The following is a 16982-nucleotide window of genomic DNA, read 5'->3' as shown; positions in this document are numbered from 1 at the left end:
ATAACTGCTAACTTTGTTAGTATTTCAGGTGGCCTCTCTTCTCTCCCCTGATCCAGTTTGTATTGATGTTTATGTTTAACTTTCAAAGGCTCATCTTGTTTCTCTTAATTTCAGATTCCAGGAGGTTGCCCTGTGTGGTTCCGAGAGGCGAAACACTGGGTCCCCAGTGCAGCTAACTGCCCATTATCTCCTCTGACGTTGAGGCAGTCATGTTACGAGGGCACCCAGTGCTAGCTTCTGCTCCCATCTGTGTGCAAGGCCGACCACTCCACTGCTTTGAACCAGGGTGAAAGTGGAGGCTTCCTCCATGAAGGCACAGCTCTTTCTCTGGCTCCTTATGTGACTCCATCTATGCTCTGCCCCTTTCTGCTGCCGAGGTATGTGTACTATAAACACATTATACACCAGTCACATAAATCAGTGCTTCTGGGAAATTCAGTTGATACAGAAGAAAGTAGTGGTCTTCCTCCACTCTCACAACCACACTAATAGTGGCTTTTTTAATGCATATCATTCTAGCCTTCTTTCTATGCATTTATGTACTTATTATTTTTAAAAAATGGTATTATATATTTCTTGGGCAACCTTCCCTTTAAACTTAAAATTTCTTCATCTTACCATGTCAGTGCATAGAACTGTATCAGATTCTCCTAAATTTTTGTGTACTTTCCATAGATGGATGAATCAATATTTACCTTAAGAGTATTGATGATGATTTGGCTTTCCAGTTTTTTAATACTAAAAAGGTTTCAGTGAATATTTTTGGTTCAAAAAGCATGTGCCCCATTAACATTTTGATAGATATGGCCCAAGTGTACTCCTAAAACCTATAACACTTTATACTCCTATCAAGAATGTGTAAGAGGGCCTATTTCCCTATATAGTCACCAATACTGGATCTTATTTAATTTTATTAATTTTTGATGATTTGATGGATAAACATTTCCTTATTTTAATTTATATTTCCTGATTATGAGATTAAGCATTTTTTCACAGGTTTTATTTTTCCTTTGTACTTCTAGATATGCCAATTTATATCTTTTTCTCAGTTTTATTTTAGATTGTTTATCTTTTTCTGTTGCTTTATGGGAGCTCTTTGTATATTAGGAATTTTAGCTCTTGGTTAAATACATCATAACTGTTTTCTCCAGTTGTGGTCTTTTTTTTTTTTTTTTTTTTAAGATTTTATTTTATTTATTTGACAGAGAGAGACACAGCGAGAGAGGGAACACAAGCAGGGGGAGTGAGAGAGGGAGAAGCAGGCTTCCCACTGAGCAGGGAGCCCGATGCGGGGCTCGATCCCAGGACCCTGGGATCATGACCTGAGCCGAAGGCAGACACTTAACGACTGAGCCACCCAGGCGCCCCTCTAGTTGTGGTCTTAATTATGTTTTTGTATCTTTTGCTATATGTAGAAGTATTAAATTTTAACTAGTTTCTGTTTTCTTACTATGAAATTTGTTATATTTGTAAAATAATGTGGAAGTTTAAAAATTACTCAATCTTTTTTGTGGTGAAATAGGCTCATAATACGGACATGTTACAGATAAGGATACAGGTAGCTTATGGAATTTAAAGGTCTTGCAAACTTAAGCTATTTTCAAATCAAACCAAGTATTTATTTAATACCTATATTGGAAAATACAAAATAAATGTAAAACATGGTTTCTGCCTTCAGGGCATTTGTATGAGAATCACAAGTATTTAGATATACTTTAGAAAGTCATACTGGGCATTATTTAGCTAATTGCTAAATTTTGTTAAAGAAAAAAATGGTATCGAAAGGAACTAGGTCGAGGGGGGTGCGCCTGGTTGGCTTAGTTGGTTAAGTGTCTGCCTTCAGCTCAGGTCCTGGGATTGAACCCCCAAGCCCTACATCAGGCTCTCTGCTCGGCAGGGAGTCTACTCTGTCTCCTTCTCCCTCTGCCCCTGCTCATGCTCACTCTTCTCTTTCAGATAAAGAAATAAAATCTTAAAAAAAAAAAAAAAAGGAACTAGGTCAGCGCAACTGGGTGGCTCAGTCGCTTAAGTGTCCAACTCTTGATTTCAGCTTAGGTCATGATCTCAGGGTTGTGAGATCGAGCCCTGCATTGGGCTCTGCACTCAGCAGGGAGTTTGCTTCTGTCCCTCTCCCTCAGCCCTCCCTGTGCTCACACCCTCTGTCTCCCTCTCTCCCAAGTAAATAAATAAATCTTAAAACAAAACAAAACTAGGTAAACAGAGTATGTACACTAGTACCTGGTAAAGACTATAGACATAGTGGGAAACTTGAATTGGAGCATAGAGTCTGAGAAGATTTAGTTAAGAGGTTATGGGACCTTTATGAGTTATATATTTATGAATTACAACCCCAAAACTTAGTGGCTTAGAAAATACCTATTTATTTAAGCTCATAATATTGCTGGTTGACAGTGTTGATTGGGTTAAACTGGGCACTTCCTCTGGTGTAGGATAAGCTTGGCTAATCCTGGCTGGGCTTGCTTCTGCATGTATAGTCAGCTGATAGATTGCCTGGGCTTACTGGTTTGTAATGGCCACATCTGGGACAGCCAGGATGACTGGGGCTGTTTGCCACATGGGCTCTCAATCTCTAACAGGCTAGCTTGGGTCTGTTCCCATGGTAGGTACAGTTTGAGGATGGAAGCTGCCAGGCCTTTTGAGGCCTAGGCTCAGGATTGCTATATTGCCATTTTTGTGCATTTTATGGGCCCAAGCTACAAGACCACTCCAGATTCAAGGGGTCGAAAAATATGCTGTACCTCTTGATGGGAGGTACTAAAATATTGTGGCCATTTTTGCAGTCTACCAGAGACCTCCAACTGTTCGATGAGTGATTTAATCCTTGGAATTATGTGTGATGATCACCCTTAAAATCTCTGTCTGACAGGGTCAGCTAGAAATACAAATAGCAATAGAGTAGAAGTCTGAATACGAATGACTTTTTTTCCCCTTGGCCAAACTTGTGTTGGCTTTTTAGGGAAACTTACTTTCATCTTGTTTTAAATGGAATGATGAGGAATAGTGATAACCTAGATTTCTAGACTGACCATGATGATCTATGATAATTTTGTCCCCTGATACCCTTTGTAAAAAAACCATACTGGTCGTGTGAAGGAGATGTGGTATTTAGTTCGGCAATGAATGCTATGATCATGAATACAAAGCATTAACTAAAAAAGCTACACATGATATTTCTCTAATTTAAAAGAGCCAGTTTCTAGTCTTGAGTTCTGGTAGTCATCTCTGTTTTCAAATTAGTTGACTTTCCAATTTCTGGTTTAAAAGATTGGTATAATTGCTCTTACTTTGGTCTTGTAGAAACAGTTCTAGAAGTTAGATCAATTCTTGTGTTAACTATTTGGAGGTAAGGGAAGTGGCCAGTAAGTCCTTCCTCTAAGCTTCTCTCCATTCTCGTGATAATGGTAGCTACTTGGTTCAGGCATAGCCGAATTCAGCTGCTGGTTCATGTCTTAGTTTATAAAAAAATAGTCTCTGCCAAAACTTTTTTTTTTTTTTTTAAAGATTTTACTTATTTATTTGACAGAGAGAGAGACAGGAGAGAGGGAACACAAGTAGGGGGAGTGGGAGAGGGAGAAGCAGGCTTCCTGCCGAGCAGGGAGCCCGATGCGGGGCTCAATCCCAGGACCCTGGGATCATGACCTGAGCCGAAGGCAGCCGCTTAACCGACTGAGCCACCCAGGTGCCCTCTGCCAAACCTTTAACTCAGAATGAAGCATGAGTGATATCAGAGTGTAACCTAAAATACTGTATATAAAGATGGTACTTTAAAAAGACTTAAGGTTATTTTCCATCATTTGTAATTCTTCCTTTCTTAAGGAGCAGAAACACCTTGAGATTTCTATATATTCACACAAAAAAGCCCAATTTCCCTCTGATACTTGTGCATGTACAAAATGATGCTAGTTAAAATAAATATGCTGATCAGTAGAGGAATGGTGTATCATGGAGTTGCCCATGAATGCTAGAGCCAGAATCTTGTTTGAATTAAAAAGATATTTGCTAAATTAAGGTGCCTTACAGAGATGTATAAGGCTAGAGCTTTCAACAGTCCATACTATCTTTATTGAGAGACATAATTATATCTTCCAGACTAGCAATTAATCACTCAGTAGGGTTTTTCTTTGGGGGGATGTTGTGTGCTCATAGGGAATCTTTTTGTACTTCCAGGAACCACAAAGCATGGGCACAATTAAAATGCTGATTTAATTTATTATATTGAGGCATGGAACAAGAATGTTTAAATAATGTTGACAGGGCCAGAATTTCAGAAACACCTTTTTAAAAATAGAAAACAAATGCCTACCCCCTAAATTAAATTATATTAATAACATGTTTCTGTAAGTTGCTTGGAAGCAAAATAAAGCTCTTGACATTAATTAAAGTTTGAAGATGTATCATTTATTGTTAATGTGCAGTCTTTGTTAGGGGAAATACATTTCAACAGGATCTATTTGTGAAAATTAAATGGGGGAAAATTGCCTATTGAGCAAATGTCGCTTAATAAGGCTGCTTTTCTTAGAAATGTGAATTCTTAAGTAACTAAAATGTTTTAATATGCCAATAATGTTTCTATTTTTGATCCTCTCAAATTGTCTTTGTTACTTGAATTGAGATATTTCCACACAGAATTCTATTGTCAGGGGGCTTGTAAACTCTAAAAACTAGGATGGCTTTCCTATATTTTGGGGTGGTGGGTAACATGTATTTGCAAAGAAAACTTCATCTGAAATCACTGTGGTTAGGTTCTTGGACCTCCTCCAAATACCTCAGCAGGACCAGAAGCCAAAGGGTCCCATTAGCAGCCTCTAACTAGCTCTCCTCTAATGAATGCTGTGTTATATGTCTTGAAATGAGGCTATGCTGGTTTCATACAAACTAGAAGGTGCCATGAGATAAAGGGATGGTTGTTTGTCCTGCTGTACCGTGGCAAGGGGGAGCTAATAGAGTCGCTTCTGTGCAGACCGCATGTGCAGATAGTATTCTGAAAAGCGACACATCTCCACTGTTGTGGGGGAAGGTGGTTTCTTGTCCTTGTTTAAGTTTTGTTTTCTTCTGGCATTGGGACAGAAACATTTGACTTGGCTTTCAAAGTTGATATCAAATAAAACTCTTAGATGATGTTCAAATGATGTGTTCTTCAGTGAGTGAAATAAACCATAAATGATAAATGTTGTTCCTTACCACATTTCTGCCATTTTTGTGGACCTTGATATTGCAATTACAGAGTGGGAATTAACCCCTTTGGTCTTGATAATTCTTTTTTTTAAGATTTTATTTATTTCAGAGAGGGAGAAAGAGCAAGCGTGAGTGGGGGGAGGGGAGAGGGAGAAGCAGACTCCCTGTTGAGCAGGGAGCTTGATGCTGGGCTTGATTCCCGGACCCTGGGATCTGACCTGAGCCGAAGGCAGATGCTTAACCGACTGAGCCACCTAGGCACCCCTGGTCTTGATGATTCTGATGATAGTAGCACAAATTGGATGGAAGAAATGGAGTAGTTTGTCTAAGTGTGTTCTCCCACTGGTTAAAATTCAAGCAGTCACAATGAAGTCAATATTTATTTTATGAACACTGAGGTGGTGTGAATTTTCTTCTGGGAAATGTTCCTATTTTTGTGGAAACATTCCTTGACTTAGGTACTAAATAACAAACCATTGTTGACATTTATTTTTCCTCCTCCCTTTACTTGTCCCCCACATCTATTTAATCACCAATTCCTGTGGCTTCTACTCTTTAATATCTAAATGTTATGCTCCTCACCCCTCCTCCCCAACAGGCTCCCAAACTGCCATCACTGCAAATATTGATTTGTTTATCTGTCTGCCCTACTAGGCTGTAAACTATTTGAGGACATGAATCACGTTTTATTTGACTTGGCCACAGTGTCTGGCACATACTAAGTAATCTGTATATATTTGATATATAAATGAAGGCTTTTATGTAAACAATTCAGTCTTTCTCAACTGGGGATGGGGGTGACTTTGGCCACCCACTCCCCCAAAAAAGGACATTTGGCAATGTCCAGAGACATTTCTGATACAACTGTGGGGTGTGTGTGTGTGTGTGTGTGTGTGTGTACGTGCTCCTGGCATCTGGGGGGTAGAGACCAGACATGTTGCTGAATGTCCCACAATGTACATTATTGCAACAAAGAATTATCAGGCCCAAAATGTGAATGCCAAGGTTGAGAGATCCTGTTGTAATTTTTCAAAATCTGTCTCTCAAGTAGATGTACGTGTAGTAGGAGTTTATCTAGATACAAGAAAACACAATTGGAGAGACTAAATTATTATTCCAAGTCCACCCAGCTTAAGATAGTGATAGTAACAGGAAGTGAACCTCAGGTCCAGGTGTCCACATCTAGATAATATATAATTTCAATTATTTAGATGATTATTATGATTTTTAGCTTTACCTGAACAATTGCCTTAGATTTCAGCCTTGAAAATCTGTCCATGTTCTACTTGACAGTAATAATCAAAATTAAGGCAGGAACTATTTGGGTGCTCATTTGGAAGTTATCTCTCATGGAAATTCCTTTAGATCTTGTAAAAAGTACTTGAGTTTCTGGGCGCCTGGGTGGCTCCGTTGGTTCAGCATGGGGCTCTTGATTTCAGCTTGGGTCATGATCTCCTGGTCGTGAGACTGAGCCCCATTTCGGGCTCCACGCTGGGTGTAAAGCCTGCTTAAGATTCTCTCTCCCTGTCTCTCTGCCCCACACCCCCCCTCTCTAAAAACAAAGAAAAAACAGAAATAAAACCAAAATACTTGAATTTCCTAGGTTTATATCTTCCCACAGAGATTGGATTTCTTTAGCAAAGTGACTCAATTCATACATGGATCTTAATATAGTTCTGAAAGATTAACAATATTAAATATTTTTATACTACTAAAATTAAGATGTGGAATATCTTAACTGGCAATTAGGTATTTTGAGCTAATGCCTGATTATTTTCTGAAATATGTAGTACCTATGTACATTCTATGATTGCATTGAACACAGCTGCTTCAAGTGCCTGAATCTGTGTATCACCTGAGTTGGAGGTTTGGGATAAAACTATGGTGGGCCAGTACCCAGACCACTGTATATTGTTTAGCCATTGCCTCTCTAGAAATAGCAGAGATAGGATATGAAGGATGCAGATGGGAACAACTGAAGTGGTCAAGGGGAAAAATAGTTGATTTAAACAAGAGACAAAAGTTCTGGTGTGCAAGGGTGTTTCCAGTGTACAAGAATTTGAGAGAGAAACAAAGATATTTAAGACATAGTCTCTCTCCTTAAGGAGTACTGAATTAGTAGATGAGATTATGTATGTATCACAATTAGCAAGTCAAGACAGCCATAAGGGTCAAATGAATAGTAATAGCAGGCAATATGGAAAATGAGAAGTATTTCATATTGGTTAAGTCTGGGAAGGAATTAACCAGTAAAAGATAAACACGTATCACTTGGAATCTCTGCAAGTTAGAAATTTAAGCTTTGAACATTGGTTAAAATAATATTTCATAGTAAATTATTCTAGATAGTGTTTTCTTTTTTATATTGACAAAATAAAACTCTTCTCTGAAATTTCTGTCCACATCTTCTTGATAACTAGATGCTATTCAAAAAGTATTGTTATGGAAAGATGTTATTTACCATTTACAATTTTTTTTTATTCTACTAGTTCCTGATATTTGCAGGAGCTGAATTTTTCTGCATTCCTTAGGGCTCTGTGCCACATGGCAAGAGAATTCTAAGCACTTTCTATATAAAATTCCTTAAAGCCACTTGAAGTAGAATTTAAAGAATATTGAGAAGACAATAAAAGATGTGTATATTCATCCTGCCTTTGAATGTCATCCTTGACTTTGCATGTAAACTGTGGTTCCCTCAAGGTTGGGATGGGTGGCTATTCAAGAACTGCTGAGTCAAAATAATGAAAAGTTAGTCTTTTTCTAATTAATTATTTTTGTGAGGGAGAGCGAGAGAGAGTGGCGGGGGGAGGGGCAGAGGGAGGGAGAAAGGGAAAGAGAGCAGATTCAGGTATACATTTTCAAAATGATGAAAGAATATCCTTAGTACAAAATTACACTTCAGATTGTAGTAGAGAGGAAAGTGTTTGAGAGGAAAGTGTTTGTTAATTGACAGTACTTCTGCTTTGTCTTTTAAAATCCAAATTAAATAAATTAGAATTAGGTCGAACTGTGTTGACCAATAATTGGCAATTTCATGGTTCAACATAGCAATGGCTAAATATGCTGGAAATATAGAACACTCCAATTTTGAAATTGGGAATTGAAGAAAGTTTATGAACACATTAACAAAAAACATTATGAATACATTAACAAGAACATTAGATTTATGGAAAAAATGTGTCCCACCCAAGAATATCAACCTTTATGAAGGTTGGACTGAAGGCAGTTATAATAAGGCAATTTAAATAGTTAAATTGTCCATCTGATTCATGGCAGAGTATGATGATATTTCATGTAAAAATTGTAAAATTAAGAAATTTCAGGTAACTTGGTGATTTCATTCCCCAAATCTTTTTAAAAAAATCATTCAATCCAGCTTGTTTCAAGTTGTGCATTTAGCAGGAATGTTTGAACATATTATTCAAAAAAGCAAAATTAAACAGACCTTGAGGTGATTTTATTTTACATGGAGATATTATACAAATATTTTTTTAGCTTATGAAATATGGCAGCTGAAAGGATTAATTTTAAATTTCAGTCAAACATGTCTAAATTGTAAATAGTAGAAACTGTGGTTTCCAGATCATTTGAAATCATTTATTTGGCTGAATAGAGCAACACACTATCTCCCTTTAAGTAGAACTGGTATCAGGCATAAGTGTGAAGTAGCCAAAAGTTTTTTTTCCATTTTATTCCAGACTTTTTACATTGTGTAGTATCCACATATGCCAAAACCTATTTTCAGAAAAAGATCTTTACTCATTCACAGCAGAGTAAAATGTCAGAGGTTTACTTTGTGACCACTTGCTGAAAAAGATGGTGAGGAGACTAGAAGGTATATTACAAAAACTTCACAGAAGTTGAAGGTACCATGATTGCTTGGTGTATGGAAAGGAAGATGAGGGGTGGGCATGAATAGGAAACTTAAAAGGCTGCTGTGAGGTAATGTACATCAAGGGTGGCACAGAACATGCTACCTAATACAATGTGATAAGCACAGATAATGAAAACTGTAATTGTAATAATGAGGGAGAGGCTTTCAGTGTATGGCTCCCCAAATAAGAAGAGTAGATAAGTGGAAGATCCTAAGAAGGCAGATTACAGTCTCAAAGGAAAAAAATACTTGAATAGGGCTTTGCAAAAGTGAAATGAGCAACCCAAAAGAAAACTTGCTAATCATTGGAGTGGTTGTATATAATCCAGATCTGTCACTCCCAAATCTGGTCACACACCAGAAAACCTGGGGGAGAGGCTTGTCAAAAGTACTCTAGTGGTTGTGATTTAGTAGGTCTGGCTGGGGTTTGGAATCTGTATTTTTATCAGCACCTGAGGTCCTGATGTAGCTGGTCCCTGAACATTTGGATATGACTGATCTCAGTGACCACTTGATGAGACCATCATGCAGCAAAGTCGGTTAAGCTTTTGCCTTTGGCTCAGGTCATGATCCTGGGGTCCTGGGATCGAGCCCCATGTTGGGCTCCCTGATCAGTGGGGAACCTACTTCTCCTTCCTCCCTCTCCCTCTGTCTCTCTCCCTGCTGTCTCTCTCTCTCAAATAAATAAATAAAATCTTTTTAAAAAATACAACAAAGTTGAAAGAAAATTTTGAAGTGAACACCCATATGCCTACTACCTAGTTTTTATTAACAGCATTTTACTATGCATTTTTTTTAAAGATTTTATTTATTTGACAGAGAGAGACACAGCAAGAGAGGGAACACAAGCAGGGGGAGTGGGAGAGGGAGAAGCCTGTTCCCTCCCCTACTATGCATGTTTTACCACATTTCTATTGAGGTAAAGGTTATATATACAAAGAAAAGCACAAACTTAAGTGTACCATCCTGTGACAGATGCATGCACCTATGTATCCAAACCCCTTTCAAAATGTAGAACATTATCTATCACCTCAGGCAGTTCCCAGGCAGCCTCCAATCCACATCCTCTCCTCACCCCCAACAAGGGAACCACTGTTGTGATTGTTTTCCACTATAGATTAGTTTTGCCTAGTCTAGATGTTCGTATCAATGGTATCACCTGTTACGTGTCTTTTGTGTAAGCGTTGTTCCACTGAACATGTTTTTGAGATTCATCCACATGTTTATGTATCATGTATTGCTGAGAAATAACTAAATATTTTTTAGTGTCTGCAGTGAGCTAGGCAAAGTGTTGATGTGGGGCTCACAATGTTGAACAAAAGCACCCTTGATCCCTACTCTGGTGCCCACAGTTTAAGAGGTGAAGACCTTTAAGATTCCTTCCAAACCTTAGATGTGTGATATTAGAGACAGCTTATATGTGGGTATCCTATGAACCTTTGAGCAAGCTTCTGTTCAAGCAGCTTAGGGTATTTAGACCTGAAGGCTTTAGTTTTCCTGATTTCCTGTTTCTTCTCAGTTACAGAGGGAACTAAATCAAACAGTTAAAAATAAACTGGCTTACCAGTGAATAATCATAGTTGTATCTATATCTATTTTTACAGACAGCTTCTATATGACCAGAGAAAAGCAGAGACTTACTGTTTCTCTATGGAGAACAATGGGTAGGCAATATTTGATCAGATTTCTCTTAGCAAAGTGAAGTAGAGTTGGAGTAATTATTGAGGATTTCCTAAACTTAAAAAATTATAAGTGACCTAAGTAATTTAGAAGCAAAGGATCCAGGTAATCATCCTTATCTTAGGAACTCACACTTTAAGCTGTCTCAATGGAAGGTTTAGGTTCTGAAAATACTAGCAGATCAAAGAAGAAAGTGATAATATGCTGTGAATCTAAGTTTTGTGTGAATGTTGTTAAAATAGCAGAAATCGTGAACTGTATGGAAGTACTGTCTGTGATAGTGTCTATGTGTGACGCAGATCGTGCCTCCCCCAGTTTCATCCCTGTGAATGCGTTGCTAGGACAAGGACCCTGGAGTCTTGATTAGGGAGGATGAAAATATGCATAGAAACAGGTGAGGTTGATGAGTAGTAAGAAAATTGAAAGGTGAGATGAGGTTCAAAGTATATATCAAGTTGGGCCACTAAGGGGGACGTTTGAGATGGAGACACAGTTGATCCTCATTCACAAATTTGTAATCTGTGAATAATTTGCCTACTTGCTAAAATTTATGTACAACCCCTAATCAGTACTTGTAGTACTTGGGCAGCTATTTGTGGGCATGCACAGATGGATGAAAAATTTGAGTCACCCTACATGTGTATTCCCAGCTGAGGTAGAATAGGCTGCTGATCTACCTTTGTCTTTCACTGCTTACAGTGTTGATGTGCGTGTGCGTGCACACGTGTGTGGTCTATTTAGGGCCACATTTCCCACATTTTGTGCTTTTTGTTGGTGATTGTGCTCTTTAAAATGCCTCTCACGTGTAATGCTGATGTGCTATCTAGTGTTCCTAAGCACAAGAAGGCTGTGATATGCCTTACAGAGAGAACATGTATGTTAGATAAGCTCCATTCAGGCATGAGTTACTGCGCTGTTGGCTGTTGGCCATGAGTTCAATGTTAACGACTCAACAATATATATTAAATAAGGTGTCCTTAAACAGAAAGACATAAAACAAGGTTATACATTCTTGATGCAAATGTGACCAGAAGTTCTCAAGACCCCAGCTCTATATTTCCTTTATGGGCAATGTTTAGTAATTCAGTATTTGCAGCAATTTTATAGAATATAACTACCATGGATAATGAGAATCAACTATAATATCTTGGATGGGTCAAAGAAATAGATTGGACATTTAAGTGTTTCTCATTTTTTCAAGCTCAAATCCTTGGAGTTTTCTCAGAAGCACTTATTTTCAAGAGCACATGGGCAAATCCTAGCCTTTAGAGTGGTACTAGTTTTGGTGAAATAATTATTCTACTTGTATGGGAAATTGGCAGGCTGAATATTCCATTTATTTAAACATTCTGCTAAACTAATAAGTTTGGAATTATGTTCTTTGATGTCATAGACATTTGTTATGTGAAAATTTGCTTCATTTCCCTTAAATTACAATTCTAGCAAAAGAATTACTTATAAACCTGGTAATATCACCTTCTTACTTTGGCTTTATATTGACATTTGTTTTCAGAACTTTTAAGATTACTCCTTATCTAGAGCCTGACTCCTTGGGCTGGAATTCGAACGTGGTATGCAGCGTTCTGAGGAAGGTTCTAGAAAGCCTGTCTGAACAAGTACTGTAGTTCTTGGAAGAGCATAGGTTATATACTGGGGACTAAAGTGATGTTGGAGGAACCAGAGAGCTAAAGAAATGGATCAGGGAACCTCAAATCTGACCATAGACTGGGACAGATGGGAAGCCGGAGAGGTGGAGCTGAGGTCAGCAGGGAGCTAGTAGCTGAGAGGGTGTATGAACTTTTTTTAACAGTTTGACTATGCCGTGTCTAGGTGGGGTTTTTTGGTTAGTTTTTCCTTTTTTGAAATAATTCTGCATGTGGTTCTCTGGAGTTTTTTGATCTGTGGTTGGTTTTCATTAGTCTTGGAAAATTCTTTTTTTTTTTTTTTTAAAGATTTATTTATTTATTTGTTTGTTTGTTTGGGAGAGAGGGAGAGCACACAGCAGGGGAAGTAGCAGGCAGAGGGAGAGAGAGAGGCAGGCTCTCCCCTGAGCAGGGAGACCGATGCAGGGCTCGATCCCAGGACCCTGGGATCATTACCTGAGCCAAAGGCAGCAGCTTAACTGACTGAGCCACCCAGGTGCCCCTCATCTTGGAAAACTCTTGATCATTTAAACTTTCAAATATTTCTATCTGTCCATTTTCAGACTTCATTTACGCATATGTTAGCATTTGGTATTGTCCTACAGCTGTTTGTTATTTTAATTTTAAAATTTCTAATTTTCATTCATTTTTGCTGTGTGTTTCTGTTTAGATACTTATCAATCCATCTTTACATTCATTGTGTCCTGTCTGCTAATGAGCCCATCAAGGAAACTCTTCATTTCTTTTTTTTAAATTTTTTAAATTTTCACTTTTTTTATTATGATGTTAATCACCATACATTACATCATTAGTTTTTGAGGTAGTGTTCCATGATTCATTATATGCGTATGACACCCAGTGCTCCATGCAGAACGTGCCCTCTTTAATACCCATCACCAGGCTAACCCATCCTCCCACACCCCCCCCCCACTCTAGAACCCTCAGTTTGTTTCTCAGAGTCCATAGTCTCTCATGGTTCATCTCCCCCTCTGGTTTCCCCCCCTTTATTCTTCCCCTCCTGCTATCTTCTTCTTCTTTTTTTTTTTTTTTAACATATATTATTTGTTTCAGAGGTAAAACTCTTCATTTCTAGTATGTTTTTTCATTTGACTCTTTTTTTTTTTTTTTAAAGATTTTATTTATTTATTTGACAGAGAGAGACACAGTGAGAGAGGGAACACAAGCAGGGGGAGTGGGAGAGGGAGAAGCAGGCTTCCCGCGGAGCAGGGAGCCCGATGCGGGGCTCGATCCCAGGACCCTGGGATCATGACCTGAGCCGAAGGCAGACGCTTAATGACTGAGCCACCCAGGCGCCCCTTCATTTGACTCTTTTTTATAGTTTCATTGCTTCACTGACATTTCCTGTCTGTTCATGCATGTTGTCTATTTTTTCCTCTAGATCCTTTATCAAATGGGGATTTAAAGATAACTTTGATTAATATATTAGTTTTAACATCTAAACATTGCTCCTATTGGTTGGTTTAATCATTGGACAATGGCTTGCTTTATCTTGCTTTTTTGTATGTCTTGTACTTTTTATCAAATGCTACACATTATGTGTAGAAGATCCAAACACACTGTGTTGAATAATATTTTTGCCTCATAATGGACATACCTCTTCTTCTTTCATGCCATTAGTGTGGATTTTGTAGCCATCTGTTCAGGAGTTGAGCTGGATTTGGGTCTAGTTGTTGCTGTGGTTATCTTCAGGTTACCACAGGCTTCAAATTACCCCATTGGTGACCGCTGTTACTTTGTGCTTAGAGTTAGACCTGGGATGCCGGAAGGCTTTTCTCAGTGTTTTTGTTCTACCCTGCCTGCATGAGCTGCAGTAGGGATCTCTCATTATGTTTTTGCTTTTCCCAATGAAAGGTTGCTGTTGCTTATTAGTTGATGTAGGAATCCTGGTTGGGGCAGGAGTTTTTTGATTGTGTTAGTCCAGCCTCCGAGGTAGGCAGCTCCTGTGTGCCTGGGCTTCGGTGGGGGTTTCCTCCGCATTCCTTCCTCTGTTCCCTGTGGCTGCTAACTCTACCTTGTGTGTGTTGTTGGTCTTATGTAGGAGAGAATTTCTTGTTTCTGTCCTAGCAGGAGATGCCCCTTCTACCTGGTAACAGTCCAGAATCCTGGGCTCAACAGAAAGATCCCCTGCCTCACTTCAGAGACAGAGTTTCTGCTTTTGTCCCTTCATCATAAGTGATGGGTCTTTGTCTGGACTCTGGGTGTGACAGATTTGTTGTCCCTCCTTTAGTGTCTTAAGGCTATTGCTTTATAAGAGAAAAGAGTCCTTTGGATTTTCTATCTGCGGCAGCAGCAGCAGATGTACCACTGAAGGAAGCTCTCCCTGCACCCAGTAGTTTGAGTACCCAACAGAGGCTCACGGAACAGGAATTTTGAGGGGAGACCTTCCTTGTGTCTGGGCCTCCTACACTATTCCAAATGGGTATGCCAGCCCACACTTGCCCTTTATGAATGGATTAAAAATTTGGCTGGTTTCTTCTTACTTACTTGGATGATGACTGCTTCTTTCTGCTTTGCTCAGCCAAAGGCTAAACAGCTGATGTGTCCAGTGTCTCTTTGGAAATGCTTGTCCCACTTTGGAAGTCAGGTTACTTTGTTGCATTATGATTTTAGCTCTCTGATGGGCTCAAGCACAGTGAGAATTTTGTAGACCATTTGGCATTTTTTATTAGAGTGGGAGCAATGTTCTTTTATGGCATTTAACATCTAAGTGGAAATGGGATTCTGAGTTTTTTACTTAATCTTATGTGCATATGTATTACCATGCTAATTAAAACAAAATCTTGTGATCAACTAGAAAGCACTAAAAACACTGGAGAAACATAACCATCCTTTTAATCTTTGCATCTGTAAGGTAGTTGAAATAGTTGAAACAATATTAATATTATTAACCTTGAACTTCCCTGAAGCTGTTTCTGAATCCTGAGAGCTAATATCCTTGAATTCTAATCAGCTCCTATCCCTGCTCCCTCCTTTCTCTTCCAGAGGAATCAAATAGGAAGATTGAGCCTCAGTGTCTCTTGTTACAAATGGAGCAAAGATTTTAGAAGCTGGGTGAGCAAGGTAGGAGTTGAGGGGGCTATAGCAGCAATTACAACAGCAACTGTGTGTGGGAGAAAAGGCAATATGGAAGTAAAGAACAAAACAGGAGAAAAGGAGGAGAGGTTTTTCTGGTGTTTTTTACAGTGACTATTGTAGATAAAAATCAAGCCAGATCTCCATCAGAATTCTATTTTCTTTGTATTTTCTAAAATTTTTCTCTTTTAATGATAAACATTTTGTACTTTTATAATAAGCAATAAAGTTAAATACAGTGGAAAAAATACATTGGAAAATTCAAACAGATTTCTGAAAGTATAAAGAAAAGTTAACCTTCCATGTTGTGAGATGTCTGTCTTTGTTCTTCAAAGCATTTATTACACATTTGAAATTCCTTAGAAGCATGTATTCCATTGTATTCCAGAACTAGGGTTTTGTTTCTATTTGGATATATGAAAAAGACTTTACTTGGTTCTCCAAAACTAAGATGTACATTTTTTTTCACAATTTAGTATGTCTAAAATTGCAATGTGTTTTACAGTTGATAGACTATCATAACTTAATTGGCATGATTTATTTTCTTAGTATATAAAATAATAGTATGTCTAACAATTGATGATGTCTTAGACTTGAGGCGATAGGTCACACAGGCAATTTCACAAGTTAAGAAACTAATAACCATCTGACTTTTTTTTTACAGAAGTATGTGGAACTTTCTTGACCTTTTCTAGATTGATCCACCCACAGGGTGATCCATGTCTGTGTCAGAGATGTTTAAATACCTTAAATTTGAATTTAAAAAATGAACTAAATTATACTAACTTTCAACTGTGGTACAAAATATGTCTCTCTTCCTATAGATTTACAGTATCTTTATTCTCCTTTCTGCTTTCATTTTAATCATGATCTCTTAGAAAGTCATTCATTCACTTTGTTTTCATTCTCCCTATTATTTTCACAGCAATTAGCTGTATTTATGTTCATAAAAGGATTCTCTAACATTATATGCACATAGAGAAATTGTATTCACATGAACATTTGGTCCTGCAGTTCTCCCTTTTCTTTAAAGGGGACACAGTTGAGAGGACAAGATTTTAGTGTCATTATCATGTAAATGGTGGCAGAAATTTACACTAGGAAAAATTCTATAGTTATTTATGAATTCAAGCTTTGCTTATTCTTATGCTGGGGTAGATTATAATTTGTTGTCTTTGCCTCATAGGAATCCAGTTGTCCCAATTACAGTGTCAGGATATCAAAGGACAACTAAATCGTACTCCCTTTTCTGAAATGAAAGACTTGTGAAATAATCATTTAAAAACCCCTTAAGTTATTCATAGCCACTAATAGCTTCCATCAATTAAAGGCAGAAAATCTTGCACCAAATACTATGCACGACCTTGACATCAAAAAGTATGCTCAGGTCTTTAGTGGATTTGTTCATTTTCTTTGGTGTTGGGTCATAAATGTATATAGCAGGTAGGTGAGATAATTTGGGAAAGTAAATACTCTTCTCACTATCAACAAAGATT

At 38.1% G+C, this 16982-nt stretch overlaps 1 long non-coding RNA gene across 1 annotated transcript in view; it reads left to right on the top strand.

Moving 5' to 3' along the window:
• LOC118522012 (uncharacterized) overlaps positions 1–15549 on the top strand; it is a 60654-nt gene extending 45105 nt beyond the window's left edge. The window contains exons 4-5 of the long non-coding RNA XR_013444324.1: positions 115–377; positions 15397–15549. This is a non-coding gene — a long non-coding RNA (uncharacterized LOC118522012). The remainder of the gene's footprint in view (positions 1–114; positions 378–15396) is intronic.
• The last annotated feature ends 1433 nt before the right edge of the window (positions 15550–16982 follow it).

Source organism: Halichoerus grypus, chromosome 15 (assembly GCF_964656455.1).
Source record: "Halichoerus grypus chromosome 15, mHalGry1.hap1.1, whole genome shotgun sequence".
NCBI classification, from domain to species: domain Eukaryota; kingdom Metazoa; phylum Chordata; class Mammalia; order Carnivora; family Phocidae; genus Halichoerus; species Halichoerus grypus.
The sequence above is the reverse complement of the archived record's forward strand: the minus strand, read 5'-3'. Positions and strand labels throughout refer to the sequence as shown.